Raw genomic sequence first — 15,742 nt, forward strand, 5'->3', positions numbered from 1 at the left:
ATTGTGTAAATGGAGAAATAGAATCAGGGAAGGACTTGCCTAAAATGGTTTCACTGCCTCCTTACCTTGTTTTATTTCTCCCTAACTAGTGCTATTCAAAGTGTGGCCCACTGGCCAGCTTTAGAACTAGTCTATGATAAGAACAGAAATTAAGAAGGAGCTCCTGGGTGGCTCAGTTGGTTAAGCATCTGACTCTTGATCTCAGCTCAGATCTTGATCTCAGGGTCATGAGTTCTAGCTCCATGTTGGGCTCCATGCTGGGTGTGGAGATTACTTAAAAGATCTTTGAAGAACAGAAATTGAGAGTAAGAGTTTTAGAAATTTTATTGGCAATTTGACAATAATTTTATGTGTGCTGAGTTTAATAATAAAGAATTTGGGCTTTTGTCTTTTGTAATTTTCATTTTTTCTAGTAGTTTTATTACATTTTACAAACCAGTCAGTTTGTATTAAGAAAAAACCAAACTGGCTCTTAACCACAGTCTGAGAAACACTCAGAATTAGACTAAAGACTCTAATAGGAATTTTGACAATGACAATATGCTCTCCACATGCAAAGCAGTGTCATTTCAGTTTATTTTTTTTAAATTTTTTTTTGTCATTTCAGTTTAATGATATCTCTGTCTTTAACTCATCTGAAATTCCCCCAAACGATACACTGACATGGTGAAAATGCTGGAATCTTTGCTAAGTTTGGCTCTATGTCACCTGTACAATCCTGGTCAAACAGTTTAAGTCTTTGAACCTCGGCCTCCTCATCTGTAATAACAACAATACTCACCTCAGAGAGGTGTTTTTCTGATTAAATGGAAGAGTGTATGTAATACACAGAATAGTGCCTGGGTCAAACATTGTAAATGGAATAAATGTTGCATATTAATGAGCTGCAGTAAACACTATTATAAAATGGAGATCATTTGTCTATCATCATAAGAAAAGTACAGATTAACATGTTATAATTATCTGTTAAACATTTAAACAATATCAAGTACAAGATCTTTTGGTGGATACTGGGATATAATCCTTGTCCTCTAGCAGTTTAGAACTTAGCAGAGGATATTAAATACACACATGTAAGATGTGTGTGGAGTAAAATAAAGGCCATAGCCCTTTATTTTAATAAATAAATATAATATTTGTTTATAATTATATATAAATATATATTTATATATATTTTTATCTTAATATTTTAAGATAAAATAATATTTTATCTTAATTTTCCTATGGCCTAGGAAATTCCTAAATTAATGAGGGAAATTAATTTTTTTATTCTTCTAAGAAAGCAAGAGTTTTTTTTTTTTTTTTAAAGATTTTATTTATTTGAGAGAGAGAGAGAAAGAGAGAGACAGAGTGACAGAAGAAGAGGGAGAAGCAGACTTCCTGCTGAGCAGGGAGCCCAATGTGGGACTTGATCCCAGACCTGAGCTGAAGGTAGACACTTAACCAACTGAGCCACCCAGGCATCATAAGTGAGAGGTTTTATTTATTATTTATTTTTATTTTTAAAAAGATTTTATTTATTTATTCATGAGAGACAGAGAGAGAAAGAGGCAGAGACATAGGCAGAGGGAGAAACAGGCTCCATGCAGGGAGCCCGACATGGGATTCGATCCCAGGACTCCAGGATCATGCCCTGGGCCAAAGGCAGGCGCCAAACCGCTGAGCCACCCAGGGATCCCAAGTGAGAGGTTTTAAAGACAGTTTTGGTGATGAACTTAAAAGGATAGGATTGATGTTTTAGAACTTTGAGTCCAGTATGACACAGAGAAGTTTCAAATGATCATGATATATTAAGCTAACATTGGTTGGGTATTAAATCAGATATACACTTTGGTGTCAATATGTATAGTCTGATTCCCTTCCCAATTTTTATTAAAATGATGTGTATAGATAAAGGCCTAGATGGAGAAGTTAAATGATTATTTCTTGGTGGTGAGATTATGGTAAATATTTGTTTTCCTTATTCTTTTAATTCAAAAATGTTTTTTTCATATTCAAGGTTTTATACATATGTATTATATGAGAGTTTTATAATTGGACAAAACTACTTTTTAAAGAGCTGGCTCAACTCAAAGCTGCTAATTTAAGTATAACTTAGTGGAACCTTTAAAAAACTATTTTGGCAGTTTGTATTAATAACTATAAATGTATGGATACACTTTCACCTAGTGATTCCATTTCTGGGTATTTATCTTTAAAGATCTGCATTCATGAGAATGTCCTGTGACTTCTCTGTCATGGCAAAGAAAGAAGGGAATAGGTTCTGTCCAAGAATAGAGATTTCAGTAAAATGTCGGTGTCTTACTTAAAATAATGTTATTCAGCTATTAAAATGCCTAGGAAAAAATAAAAAAAAATGCCTAGGAAGCTTATTTGAAATATGAAAAGTACTTCTATGTGTGGAAAAACAGGAACCCACACTGTGTGCACTGTGTGATGACAACATTGTAAAACAAATATGCACGGGACGAGCAGTCTAGAAATAACCCTGGATGCTGACAGTGGCCGTGTTTGCGTGAAGCAGTTTTTATTGTCCTCATGGTTTACTATGCGGTTAAATTATTATTATTATTATTATTATTATTATTATTATTATTATTATTTTGCCATGAAAGCAAAAGATCATTTTATTTTAAATATTTTATTTATTTTTAAATATGTATTTATTTATTTATTTATTTGAGACACAGAGGTAGAAGCAGGCTCCATGCAGGGAGCCCAGTGTGGGAACCCAGGATCATGCCCTGGGCCAAGGGCAGGCATTAAACCGCTGAGCCATCCAGGGATCCCGCAAATGATCATTTTAAAGCCTGGGTATAAAAAAAGTTTCATCACCGGCACTCTGATTTGAGAGCACTAAATAAATTAGTAAAGCATTAAGAACCGAATTCTCTATTCCTTTACCAATACGATTCCTTGACAATGCTTTACAAAATCCCTTGCCAGGAAACTGATTCCTTAGGCTTCTACAGACCACATTTTTGAGATTGTCCGCCTGAGAAGTTTATCGGGGCGCAGCAGTCCTGCCGTGATTTGCGTAGAAACAAACGGCAGAAGGGACGCTCTCCTTTTCTACGGGAGACCTCTCGGATCCCGCCTTCCCGGCTGGTGGCAGGACCCAAACTGGAAGCCGAGGCTACGAGGGTATCTGATGGGCTCTAACAGCAGACCCAGCCACGAGCGCGCCGACCGTGCTGCCTGCGGGCCGGACGCCGGCGTTGCTCCGCTGCTGGCTCGCCGGGCTCCACGCCCTCCGCGGCCGCCCCGCTCCACCACCTGGCGGGGCCGGCGGATTCTTCACCCTTTTGAAGTCCCTCGCTCTTTGCGTCCCCGGCGCCCGGAGTACCGCGGAAAGCCCGGCAGGGGTCGCTGCAACCCCCGCGGTGCCGGCGGCCCCGCCCCCCGCCAACCGTCGATTGGGCCGGCGCGTGACGTCACGGCGTTTTAGCCAAACAAATGGGTTTCGGGGCGAGCGTTGGGCTCCGCCGCGCCGCGCTGGGCGCTCGGTCCGCCTCAGCGGTGGGGAGCGAGCCAGGCCTCCCGCCGCCGCCGCCGCCGCCGCCGCATCCGCCGCATCGGGGTGTGCAGCCCCGGGCCAGGCCCCGGGCGGGGCAGGAGCGCAGGTGGGTGGCGGCCGCGGAAGGGCGTGGCGTGAGGGCTGCGCGGGCCGGGTCCTGCGGCGGCGGCCACGGTGGCCGCTCCCCGCCCCCTCCCGCCGTCTGCTGCGCTCCCGGGGCGCCGCGCGGGGCGGGCGGGGGCGGGGGCGCCGGCCGCGGCTCTAGGGCAGGGGCCGCAGGCGCCCCCGCGGGCCACGGGAGGTCGGGCGGGCCGGCAGGCGGCAGCCGCTTTCCCGGCCCGGGCTGCAGCTCCCGAGGTCGCGGATAGGCCGTGAGGAGGCACTGGACCGGCTCCGCTCACCTCGGTGCCCCGCGGCCGAGGAGCGCGTCGGGCTCGGGGCTCGGGGGGCGGGGGGGCGCCTCGCCTGGTCGCGCCCGCCTGGGCTCGGCCGCCCTGCGCCCTACCGCCCCGTTGCAGGTGAGCTGACGCCTGCCCTTAACCTCCCGCGGGGACCGGGCAGCACCGGGGGCTCCGCAGCCCCCCCCCCCCCCCCCGTCCTCCCGGCAGGCGCGAGTCGACCGCGGGTCGGCCCCGGGCAGCGATGAGGTCATAGTGCTTTGGGGCCGCGTGTGTGTGACGTCAGGGGTTTCCAGGCGATGGGCTGTGATGTCACAGCAGGCCCCGGCGGGGACCTTGGCGCGCGGAAGGGCGGGGAGGACCGGGAGAGGAGAGGAGAGGAGAGAAAGGAAGTTGGGTCTTGTACCGACGCCTGGAATCGCAGCGGATTTGAATCGAAAGTGGTTCGGTATCAGCATTTCGCAATTGTAATAATTTGTCAAGTTCTTTAACTTCCTTTCAAACGAGCATTGTTAGTACAGTTCAATATAAGACACGTTTGATTTAGAAAAATCGAAGTCATTAAGTCCGGAGGTTTGGGTGGCGGCGGTGGGGGGGTGGGGGTGGGGGTGGGGGTTGGGTGTTTAAATGCCTTTCTAGAAGCTGATCTCATAGTTTGATGGTTTGTGATTGGAATTGCTGAAGAAATAGAACCCAGTCGGTGCTGATAATTCAGTTTGCCTTACTCTTTTTTTTTTTTTTTTTTTTGCTACACAATCTTGAAATTATATACAGTATCTGCATTTTTGTTAGCGGCTAGGAAGAGACAAGGGATCTTAAATGAACTTTTTCTGTTGTGGAAGGGCAGGAGGGAGGTTTGAATTAATTTCACTAGTTTAACTAGGTTGTCCTTGTCCTGTGCTATCATGGATGATTGAGGGTTTTCTATGGTTATAATTCATCAACACGCCATTTTTGTTGTTGTTGTTGTTGTTGTTGTTGTTGCTTTCCTGCTAAGACTGGGCAATGACAGTAACATATCCCAAGACTGCTTGTCTGGACGGGTAACTGAAATTTTGTGTGTTGCTTTCAAATATGAACCTAGCAGAATTTCATTAAAGTGTCTTGCCTGTGAATGTTATTTTTCTTTCAGAGCTTTCAAACCCGATCAGTCCAGCCCAGAAAAGAAGCTAGTCACTTGGCATTACTGACCCTCTTTAGGTATTTCAGCATATCAATATAATTTATTCCTCTTTGTAGGATTACTTAAATAGAATCTAGTTTAAAAGCCTTGAAATTGAAGCATATTTACAATTTAGGGTCTTCAGCTGGAAGCTTGGGTAGGACTCCTCAGCCTTCCTCATTGACCTTGATTTGTATTGGTTTTGTGTTGTTAATACTCCGTCTTCTCCATTTGCTCTTTAAAAGTGATCGATAAGGGATTGTCTCCCTGGATTTTGCACCAACATGCTGGTGGAAGTTATGTTGTGTATGTTAACACAGGAAATGAAAGGAAAAATTTACTTTTGTATTTGACTGGAAGTTCACAAAAGAAGGCTTTCTTAGAAATCTCGTTTTGATCCTTGCTCACCATACCTTGGAAATTTGACAACATTGTGTGTACTACTGAAAATTATGTTTTTCTTTTAAGAAATTAGGAATTTACATGTTGACAATGTTGATTGAAGGCTCTGAAGACAGAATTTGAACCTTTACATCTTCAAGACTGATAGTTACAGAGTTAAGGTAAAACTGCTGATATTGAGGGTGTTAGTCAACCTACTCTAAGATGCAAGGATCATGGCAAGATACTATGTAATGAAATTGAAGGAGGTTCAGAAGGACACTTGCATGTGTCTTTTCCAAGTAACCTTTCTGGGGCACTCTATGTGGCTCTGGGTAAATTGTGTTTATGGGAAGGGAGGAAAATCTAACTAAATGTGAGTTGAAAGACATATAAATGATGAAAATAAAATAGCTCCTCCCTGGCAGTGTTTTTCCCCCCTCTATTTTGTTTAGTAGTTACGATTTTTTTTTCCTAATGGAAAATGAGATAATAGGTGGAGAATAATGTCTTTTGTGTATTCTGATGTGATTGAGGAACAATGACAGGTATAAAAAAGCCAGCTTATGTAAACAGTTGTATAACTAACAAGGCATAACTCTTCTGAAACATTTTTACAGCTTGTTTCTACCTTTGGCCTTGGTAGATGTTTTTCTACCCAGGCCTTGCAGTTTTGGGTCTGGGAAGTAGCTTTTACTTCTTATAAATGGGAATTTATTTGAAGTCAGGCTTATTATTATTTTAACATATTTTGTTATCTTATTCAGTTACCACATTTGAAAGGACTGAATCATTCATTAGTGATTATCCATCTTTCTGACAGCTAAAGCAAATATGAAGAATGAGAGTGCTGTATTTCATGAATTTTCCGAAATCTTTGGATATGCTTATTGGATCGATTCTATTAACATGTAGAATATAAATTCTTAAAATTTCTACTTTATTTTCTGAACTTAAATTTATGCTTAGTTTAATTTGGACAGTTTTGGTATTCTAGTAAGCCTTAATCTTGTTTTAATATTTGTTGGGAGAGAACATACCAATCATTAGGGACATCGTTTAGTGTTATCTTCCAAAATTTGCAGCTGTTTAGAACCAGACACTTGAGGGACGCTACTGTGATATAATGAATGCCTTCGTTGTTAAGTCATGTGTGACAAAGGCAAAATTCAGCAAGTGCATAACCTACAGTTCTTTGGAAGCAACAACAAAAAGAGAGCTGATTAACTCCAGAAGCATTTAGGTTGTCTTGAAATTGAATTTCTAATGACAGACATTCTTTATCCTTATAAAATTTAACTTCTCTGTGTGCATGATTATGGTATTTTGAAGTTGATGAACATACTGTATCATCTAGGGAAGTACTAATGATTAAAATGTAGGTGTTTCTTAACACTCGCTGAAGGAATTTATCAACTTTTCATTTCCAACTCCATCTTCTAGTTAGCTCTCCACAGAAGAAACTCCTGATGCCTCCTTTTAAGTATTCAGCTTCACGTTTCTTACCCTCAGGACAATGTAGGTATAAATACAAAACTAAGCATTAATATGTGTGATTAAATATTATTAAATGTTGTTGTAAGGCATGGGTTTCATTCATCCAACAGACATTTTTTGAGTACCTTTGTACCAGGTACTCAGCCAGGGGCTGTGACATTCAGATAAATTGTCCTTGCTGCAAGGATCCTTGACCTTTGTTTTAATATTCCCTTGCCATGGAGAGCCATGGGTTTGAGGAGCCAGATTTGGACCGAGGGTGAACCATTTATGTTATGCCAGATTGACCTCATCTGAAGGTCAGTTTAAGGAGATACTTAGAAACTCAGGTGAAAAGAATGGGAAACATTATCATACAGGCAAAGGGTCTAGATTCCACAGATTTGTATTACTCTAAAATGAATGGAGCTTAGTGAGTGAGCACTTTTGAGTCCAGAACGAGCACTCAAGGCCAGAACTAGTCTGTGTAAGTAGTCTAAAATTAGAGCTAGAGCAAGGAGGTAGAATCTAGACATCTCACTCTGAGGCATATATGTATGCCTTCTTTTTCTTCTCTAAGGTTGTTCCTTTTATTTTGTTATTGTTTTCATTCCTTTTTTTTTTTTTTTTTAAGATTTTATTTATTTATCCATGAGAGACACAGAGAGATGCAGAGACATAAGCAGAGGGAGAAGCAGGCTCCATGCAGGGAGCCCAATGTGGGACTCGATCGCTTGTCTCCACGATCACGCCCTGGGCTGAAGGCAGTGCCAAACTGCTGAGCCACCCAGGATGCCATTCATTCCTTTTCTTGACAAACCTACAAAATATGTGAGCCTCTCACAGCCTTCATTTCCACTTTTTGCTTTCTTTCCCTGACATTTTATTATGAAAAGTTTTAATCACAGAAAAGTTGCAAGAATTCTATTTAGAACAGTAGAATATCTAAGTACATATGAACCTAGATTCTATAATTTATAGTTCGTATTTTGCCGTATGTACTTACATATCCATCATCCTAACCTCCCTCTCTCTTCCTCCATTCATCAATCCATCTTCTATTTTGTTGTATTTCATAGTCAGTATATTTTGCCCCAAATACTTCAGTGTGCCCATCATGAGCTATTTGTTTACTTTTTTTTTTTTTTTTTAAGAGAGTGAGCTTGAGAGTGCATGAATGGGGGAGTGGGGTGCAGGCAAAGGAAGAGAGAGAGAATTTCAGACCCCACACAGGGCTTGATCTCACAACCCTGATCTCATGACCTGAGCTAAAATCAAGAGTCAGACGCTTAACTGACTGAGCCCCCAGGCACCCCTGTTTACTTGTTTGTTTGTTTTTTAATGTAAAACTTATATACAGCAAAATGGAGTGAGTACTGAGTGACAGTTTGTGAAAAGCTAAACACAGATTCCCTTAATGTAACAGAGTCAAGTCTTTTATAATTTTGCTCTTTCTGTGCAAAGACCATAGGTATTGTTTTAGCTTCCTGAGATAGAAACTATTGAAATCAGTTGTACCATTTAGATTTTTATGTCTTGGATATAACGGAAAATCAACTCAAATTTAGTAGCTTACAGTATTGAAAAGTCTAAAGGTGAAGCTTGATCCACTTGTACTTAATGTGATCAGAATCTCATCCTTCTTTTTTCCTTTATTTAATGAGCTCTGCTTCTGCTGTGTTTGTCCCTTTGTGGTCCGAGCATGTTTGTCAGCAGCGCAGGCTCTAGGTCCTCATTCCATCAAATCCAGAAGGGAAGGATAGTGCCTCAACAGAAGCTGTAGGCAGGGCTCTTGACCTTTGTTCCTTCATCCTTGGGCAGTCTGAAGTCTATAGGACCCCTTTCCTGAGTGTTTTATTTTAATTTTTTGAAAAAACAGTTAAGTGTAACACTATTTCACCAGTGGCCCTCAAGGCCACCCAGCCTCATCCCACCTCATGGAGGGAGTGGATCACCAGTGGCCTCCCACTTACTGTACACCTCATGTCACTTCATCATGCCAAACTAGAGTCAAGCTCAACGGGATCTTCTTTCCATGTTCCTTTGGCTGTGGTGTTGCTGGATAGTAGGTAGGGACAGTAGGAATCTTGTTTGTGTGCATCACTAATTTTTAGTTGGTGAGGCATTTAGCTACCTTAAGAGAATCATAGTTACTCCCACCATTAACACAGTCTTCATTGAATTTCTTCACTTTGACATTTAGAGCACTGGGCAGAAATCTCATTGTGTCAACACTCACCAAGGGGCTTCATAGTTATTTTTAAATAAAGTACATAGGTCTGCAAAGAGCAGTTATAAAATTTTTTTTTTAAGATTTTATTTATTTGAGAGCAGGAGAGAGCAGAGTAAGAGGGAGGGACAGGGAGAGAAGCAGCCTGCCCGCTGAGCAGGGAGCCTGATGCGGTGCTCCATCCTAGGACTCTGGGATCATGACCTGAGCGGAAGGTAGATGCTTAAGTGACTGAGCCACCCAGCAGCCCCCAAAATATATATATTTTTAATGTACTTCTTTGTTAAGTAATAAGATTTAGTATGGGTCTAATAATTTCCAAGTAGTGATGAACATTGTCACTATTTGTAAGCGTTTGCAACCAGTGACAATGTGATAGGAAATCTGTGATTTTTGCTGGTGGCAAAGTGACTGGGTATTAATTAATATTGTGGTCCTTTACTGAATTCACAAAAGAATGACTTGCTAAATTTCTGTTAAAATCAGTGAAGTTTAAGATATCCTTCACCCCTTCATTTGAGCATACAGACACCCTGAGTTCTATACCCAAACCTTTTGGGGGGGATCTGTGTACTTAAGAAGTATAAGCTAGGAGAGTTTCTCTTCCTAGAGAAACTTCCTAGAAGTATAAGCTAGGAGAGTTTCTCTTCCTTCTCTTCCCAGGAGCCTACTGGATAATGTTTTCATGTATTGACTTTGGGTTATATTGACATTTCTGAACCAACAACTAAGGCTAGATAAGATTTGGTAACTGGTTTAGCCAGCCTGGGCCTACCCCTGCAGCTGAGGTTGGGGTCATTGCTACCTAAACAGCATGATGGCTTAGCCTTTTTTTTCTTTGAGGGAAATTCAGAGGCTACCGGATGCTAAGTAGCAAATAGTAGATGTTTATTATGTGATCCTTAATTCATCCCCTCTCCTTTGCTCCTATAGTCAACCAGTTATTAAATTTTAGTGATTCTTTAATTTGGATCTATCTTTCCCTTGATTAGTCTCTCTCTCTCTTTTTTTTTTTTTTTGATTAGTCTCTTTACTAACATCCTAAGCCTCCCATGTGGAGCATATGGGATAGCCTATTAGGTTGTAGAAAGAAAAGTATTAGAACTTATGGTTATTTTTTTCATTATTTTAGTGTTTATTTTTGTTTTTGTTTTATGCTGTATGTAAAATACAGAAGTTTGGTGGTACACACATATATGTAAAATTTAGAAGTATATACATTTATGTAGGTATATGTTAAAATTGTTTAAATCATGGGAATGGGAAGGTCAGAAAAGTTGAGATAACTGTAGAGCAGTGCTGTTCAATAGAAATACAATGTGAGGGATGCCTGAGTGGCTCAGCGGTTCAGCGTCTGCCTTTGGCTTAGGTGATCCTGGAGTCCGGGGATCGAGTCCCATTTCGGGCTTCCTGCATGGAGCCTGCTTCTTCCTCTACCTGTGTCTCTGCCTCTCTCTCTCTCTCTCTCTCTCTGTCTCTCATGAATAAATAAATAAAATCTTAAAAAAAATATAATGTGAACCGTATGTAATTTAAAATTTTCTAGATTACATTAAAATGGTCAAAAGAAACTGCCGAAAATAATTTTAATAATGTTATTTAACATAATATATCCTAAATGGCATGATTTCAATATGTAATCAATATAAAATTATTGAAATAGTTTACATTAATTTTTTCAGGCAGTCTGAAATTTGATGTTCGTTTTGCATGTAAATTTCATATTAGTTCAGACAGGTGATATCTAAGATGCTCAAGAACCAGATGTGGCTAGTGGCTTCTGTATTGGATAACACAGATCTAGACTAATGATCATTCTGGGTTTAGATTTCTGTAATTCTCTGTGGTTTTATAAATCCATTATTTACTCTCTTCAGTCTTTTTGTACACTTGCTGGGTTAATTGAACAAAAATCCCACTGGGATTTTACTTTCCTGTGTCACATTTTAAAGTAGCTTTTAAGACTTTATAAGGTGGTTCATACCATCTTTCTTCTTCACATGTTTCTTTTTTTTTTTTTTAATTTATTTTTTATTGGTGTTCAATTTACTAACATACAGAATAACCCCCAGTGCCCGTCACCCATTCACTCCCACCCCCCACCCTCCTCCCCTTCTACCACCCCTAGTTCGTTTCCCAGAGTTAGCAGTCTTTACGTTCTGTCTCCCTTTCTGATATTTCCCACACATTTCTTCCCCCTTCCCTTATATTCCCTTTCACTATTATTTATATTCCCCAAATGAATGAGAACATATAATGTTTGTCCTTCTCCGACTGGCTTACTTCACTCAGCATAATACCCTCCAGTTCCATCCACGTTGAAGCAAATGGTGGGTATTTGTCATTTCTAATAGCTGAGTACTTCACATGTTTCTGGGACTGCCTGCAATAATCCTGGGGTTCAGTTAGGTAGTTTCCTCAGCTGTGCCTTCCCTTTTTATTTCTCCAAATGTTATCATCCGTTATGAGGATCCTGTTCCTATAAAACCTCTTTGGACCCTCCAGTCTCTCTACAATAGATTTCCTGAGCTTCCACTGTGTGTATTGAATACTCAGTCACTTAGCACTTTAGCACTTCATCATATACCATTGTTTGTTGTTACTGTTTCATAAATATTATTAGTCTTATCTCTCTTACTGAATGCTAAGCTTCATATCTTGTTTCCAAATTGTTTTTTTTTTTTTAATTTTTATTTATTTATTCATGAGAGATACAGAGAGAGAGAGAGAGAGGCAGAGACACAGGCTGAGGGAGAAGCAGGCTCCATGCAGGGAGACCGATGTGGGACTCGATCCTGGGAGTCCAGGATCATGCCCTGGGCCAAAGGCAGACACTTTAACCGCTGAGCCACCCAGGCATCCCTTGTTTCCAAATTTAGATATATAGTTAAAGGCTTAGTTCTACATCTAGTGTGGGACTCAAACTCACAACCCTGAGATCAAGAGTCACGTGTTCCTCCAACTGAGCCAGCCAGACCCCCTTTTCCCCCCTCATCTTAAGGGGGAATTTAAATTTGTAACTTTAAATTTTTTGAAATTCTGTTTTGTTTTCTACTCTGCTGGTTAACTTAGACTCTACCTTTCTAGCAAATTCGGTTGTAGGAGTTTGTATATTGAAGAATTCATTTGGTTCTGGAAAATGAAAGAATTTAATTTTACAAACTAATCTACCTGAAGCTGTACGATCACTCTTGGAACTGCAGGAGGGAATTATTGATTAGATGGAGTTTCTGAAGATGAAATTTGAGTTTGACAAGAAAGTCTCAAAGAACACATTTGCTCTATTGTCTAGGAACCAAGTGTGGCAAACTTGTTCCTAAGTAGGCCAAGAGATTTTATTTCAAGTTCAGTCATCAAGATTATTCTCTGGAGGTTCGTGGTACTTTCTGCACACTACACTTTAGTAGTCCTAGGGGATAGGTTTCTCTGGTTTAGGCAATCTTCTAGAATAAGAACTCTATCATCCATTACAGTGTTTTAGCTCATTTGGAATACCACAAAAAGGACTATGAAAGTGGTTCCTAAAAATAAGTCTAAAGAAGATCATATATAGCTTTATGTTTTAGGAATCCTAGCTTTCATTTGATATTTTCTCTGCCTGTGTTATATTTAACATAGTATATGGTTATCTTGTTAAAATAGCTATAAACCAACATTTTTAACTTGAGGAATTTCAAGGCTTATTTGTTTACTAAAAAAAGTACAATATGTTTTATATGTCAGGCATATGTTAAGCACCTTGGTTAAACTTCCGTCACTTTTTCTCTTAGCACTATCTTATAAATCTTCTATATACTCATTGGCAAATAGCAATCTTTAAGAATATATTCTTTTGTCTTCTTGTTTAACACCTTGTGAGTTTTTCCTCTCTTTTGGCAAATATTATTAAGTAAAATTGTTTTTGTTTGACTATTTACTAAGATACATTAACTTCTGGAAAGTTCTCCTTTTTTTTTTTTTTTAATTAGCAGGAGGTTGTAAGTTTTCCTAAAATTATAAAACATAACTTTACATGCAGGTTGCATATATTTGTAAGACTATGTAGTAAAAAATATTTTTACACTTAAAATATTTTTACACTTAAAAATTATAGTTATAAAACATTTTAGAACTATTGATTTTTTTTTTTTTTAAGATTTTATTTATTCATTCATGAGAGACCCAGAGAGAGAGAGGGAGAAGCAGGCTCCATGCAGGGAGCCCGATGTGGGACTCTGTGCTGGGACTCCATGATCATACCCTGGGCCAAAGGCAGGTGCTAAACCACTGAGCCACCCAGGGATCCCCAGAGCTATTGATTAAAAAAAAAAAAAAAAATTGGTGGTCTTAAAATTTAAGTGAAAACTTAAGTCAGGATTAGTAATTGTTTTATTTGTGAATTGAAAAAATTATTTTGTTTTTTCCCTTCTTTATTTAATCTAGGGGCTTAGGTTCTGTATTACAAATGTTCTCATAACCCAAAATATTCTTGCATATATTACCAAAAAATTACATAATTCTTAGTGTAGTTATCTTGTTTTACTTTGAGAATCTACCTTGTCTATCCTGCTTAAGTTTTAATTATCCTCTTTTAATAGAGAATGAGGAGTTGTAAAGCTTTTAAGAATTGTTCCTTTATGAATATCTCATGGATTTCACCTTCTTTTAAGGACATAAAGACAAGGGTAGCATGCTTCTTTAAAATATGTAATTAATTTTGAAGATTAAAATTTGTTTGCCAGCTTATTTGTTAGGACTACTTAAATATTATTATTATTTTATTTTATTAAAGATCTGTTTACGTGCCCCCAGTGTTTCTGAGGATTTCTTTTACCAAACACTTGTTGAATTTTTCTCTTGTATAATGGCTCTGGTTTAAATACACGTTGCCTCTTGACCACAGTCATATAATTCAGTGGGAATTCCCTTAAAAGTCTTTTTTTATTTTTTATTTTTTATTTTTATTTATGATAGTCACAGAGAGAGAGAGGCAGAGACCTAGGCAGAGGGAGAAGCAGGCCCCATGCACCGGGAGCCCGACATGGGACTCGATCCCGGGTCTCCAGGATCGTGCCCTGGGCCTAAGGCAGGCGCCAAACCTCTGGGCCACCCAGGGATCCCCTCCTTTAAAAGTCTTAACTGATTTCTTTTTTTTTTTTTTTTCTTTATTTATTTATGATAGTCACACAGAGAGAGAGAGAGAGAGAGAGAAAGAGAGGCAGAGACATAGGCAGAGGGAGAAGCAGGCTCCATGCACCGGGAGCCCGACGTGGGACTCGATCCCGGGTCTCCAGGATCGCGCCCTGGGCCAAAGGCAGGCGCCAAACCGCTGTGCCACCCAGGGATCCCTCTTAACTGATTTCTTGAGTAAATCCCTGAAGGACTAGTCTGACAATTACTAATCTTTGTTTTCTGTAGAATCCGGTAAAAATTTGTTACATTGTTTATACTGTGAAAAAAGGTAACAGGATTAAAATATGTAAATTTTAAAAAAGTGTTGAGAAAGGAAAACCAGGGAAGGTCACTTTGATAAATTTCTGAGAAATCCTCATTTTATTTCAATTTCTAATTTAATTCACAGACTTTCAGTTACTATTTGTAACTCTTCATAATCTATACTTCCCTAACTAGAAAGAACCTTTTGTATGATCCTTTCAGCTAATCAGAGAAAAATCCTGTTGGCCTTTTGATTTAGCTAGCTGCCTTTGTTTGTTCTTACTAAAAGTAGATAATGAGAAATTAAAAGATAAATAATGTATTTCCAGCAGTAGAATGGCCCCAATGCCTCTCTTTTGTGTTAAAATTTTTGCTTGTCTTTTTTCCTCGAAAGAAGTGTTTTCAGCATTCTCCTTGCCTTTTTCCCCCTTCCAACATTTTCTTTTCTTTTTTTTTTTTTTTTTTTTAAGATTTTATTTATTTATTCATGAGAGACACAGAGGAGAGAGAGGCAGAGACACAGGCAGCGGGAGAAGCAGGCTCCATGCAGGGAGCCCGACGTGGGACTTGATCCTGGGTCTTCAGGATCAGGCCCTGCGCGGAAGGTGGCGCTAAACCACTGAGCTACCTGGGCTGCCCCCAACATTTTCTTTTGTCATTTTTGTGTCTGGTGTTTTTTTGGGTAATTAGTCCAGTATGAGATCATATTGAAACTAAAGTCAATAAGTCTTTAAATCGCTAAAAATCTACATATACCAAAATTTCAAAAATATTAAATGGAATGTTTAATAGGATTAAAGAACATTATTTATTTATTTTTAATTTTATTTATTTATTCATGAGAGAGACAGAGAGACAGAGACATAGGCAGAGGCAGAAGTGGGCTCCGTACAGGGAGCCCGATGTGGGACTCGATCCTGGGACTCCAGGATCACACCCTGGGCCAAAGGCAGATGCTTAACTGCTGAGCCACCCAGGCGTCCCCATTTATTTTTTTAGAGAGGTAATGTGTTCACATGGTTCAAAATATTAAAAGGTGCAAAAAGTGAGTTTTCTCTCTTCTGTCTGTTGAGCACGCTTTTCCCCTCACTGGAGGCAACAGTTCTCTTCTCCCTACTTCTAAAAAACATAAATGATAATATATTCTACATACTATTATCTTG

The 15,742-nt window shown here is 39.8% G+C and overlaps 1 protein-coding gene across 9 annotated transcripts in view; it reads left to right on the plus strand.

The window, feature by feature from the left end:
• Nucleotides 1–15,742, plus strand: part of FBXO34 (F-box protein 34) — a 140,472-nt gene that overhangs the window by 54,440 nt on the left and 70,290 nt on the right. Inside the window, exon 1 of one of the 9 annotated variants that reach the window (XM_072838659.1) lies at nt 3,471–3,623. The exons of 1 other annotated variant lie outside the window; for it this stretch is intronic. The gene's annotated coding sequence lies outside the window, so the exon portion shown is untranslated. Of the gene's footprint in view, nt 1–3,470; nt 3,624–3,890; nt 4,036–4,238; nt 4,383–15,742 lie in introns of those variants that run through there. 7 more of the 9 variants (XM_072838666.1, XM_072838668.1, XM_072838661.1 and 4 more) reach the window with 7 other exon arrangements.

This window comes from Canis lupus, chromosome 9 (genome assembly GCF_048164855.1).
Source record: "Canis lupus baileyi chromosome 9, mCanLup2.hap1, whole genome shotgun sequence".
Classification (NCBI taxonomy): Eukaryota; Metazoa; Chordata; class Mammalia; order Carnivora; family Canidae; genus Canis; species Canis lupus.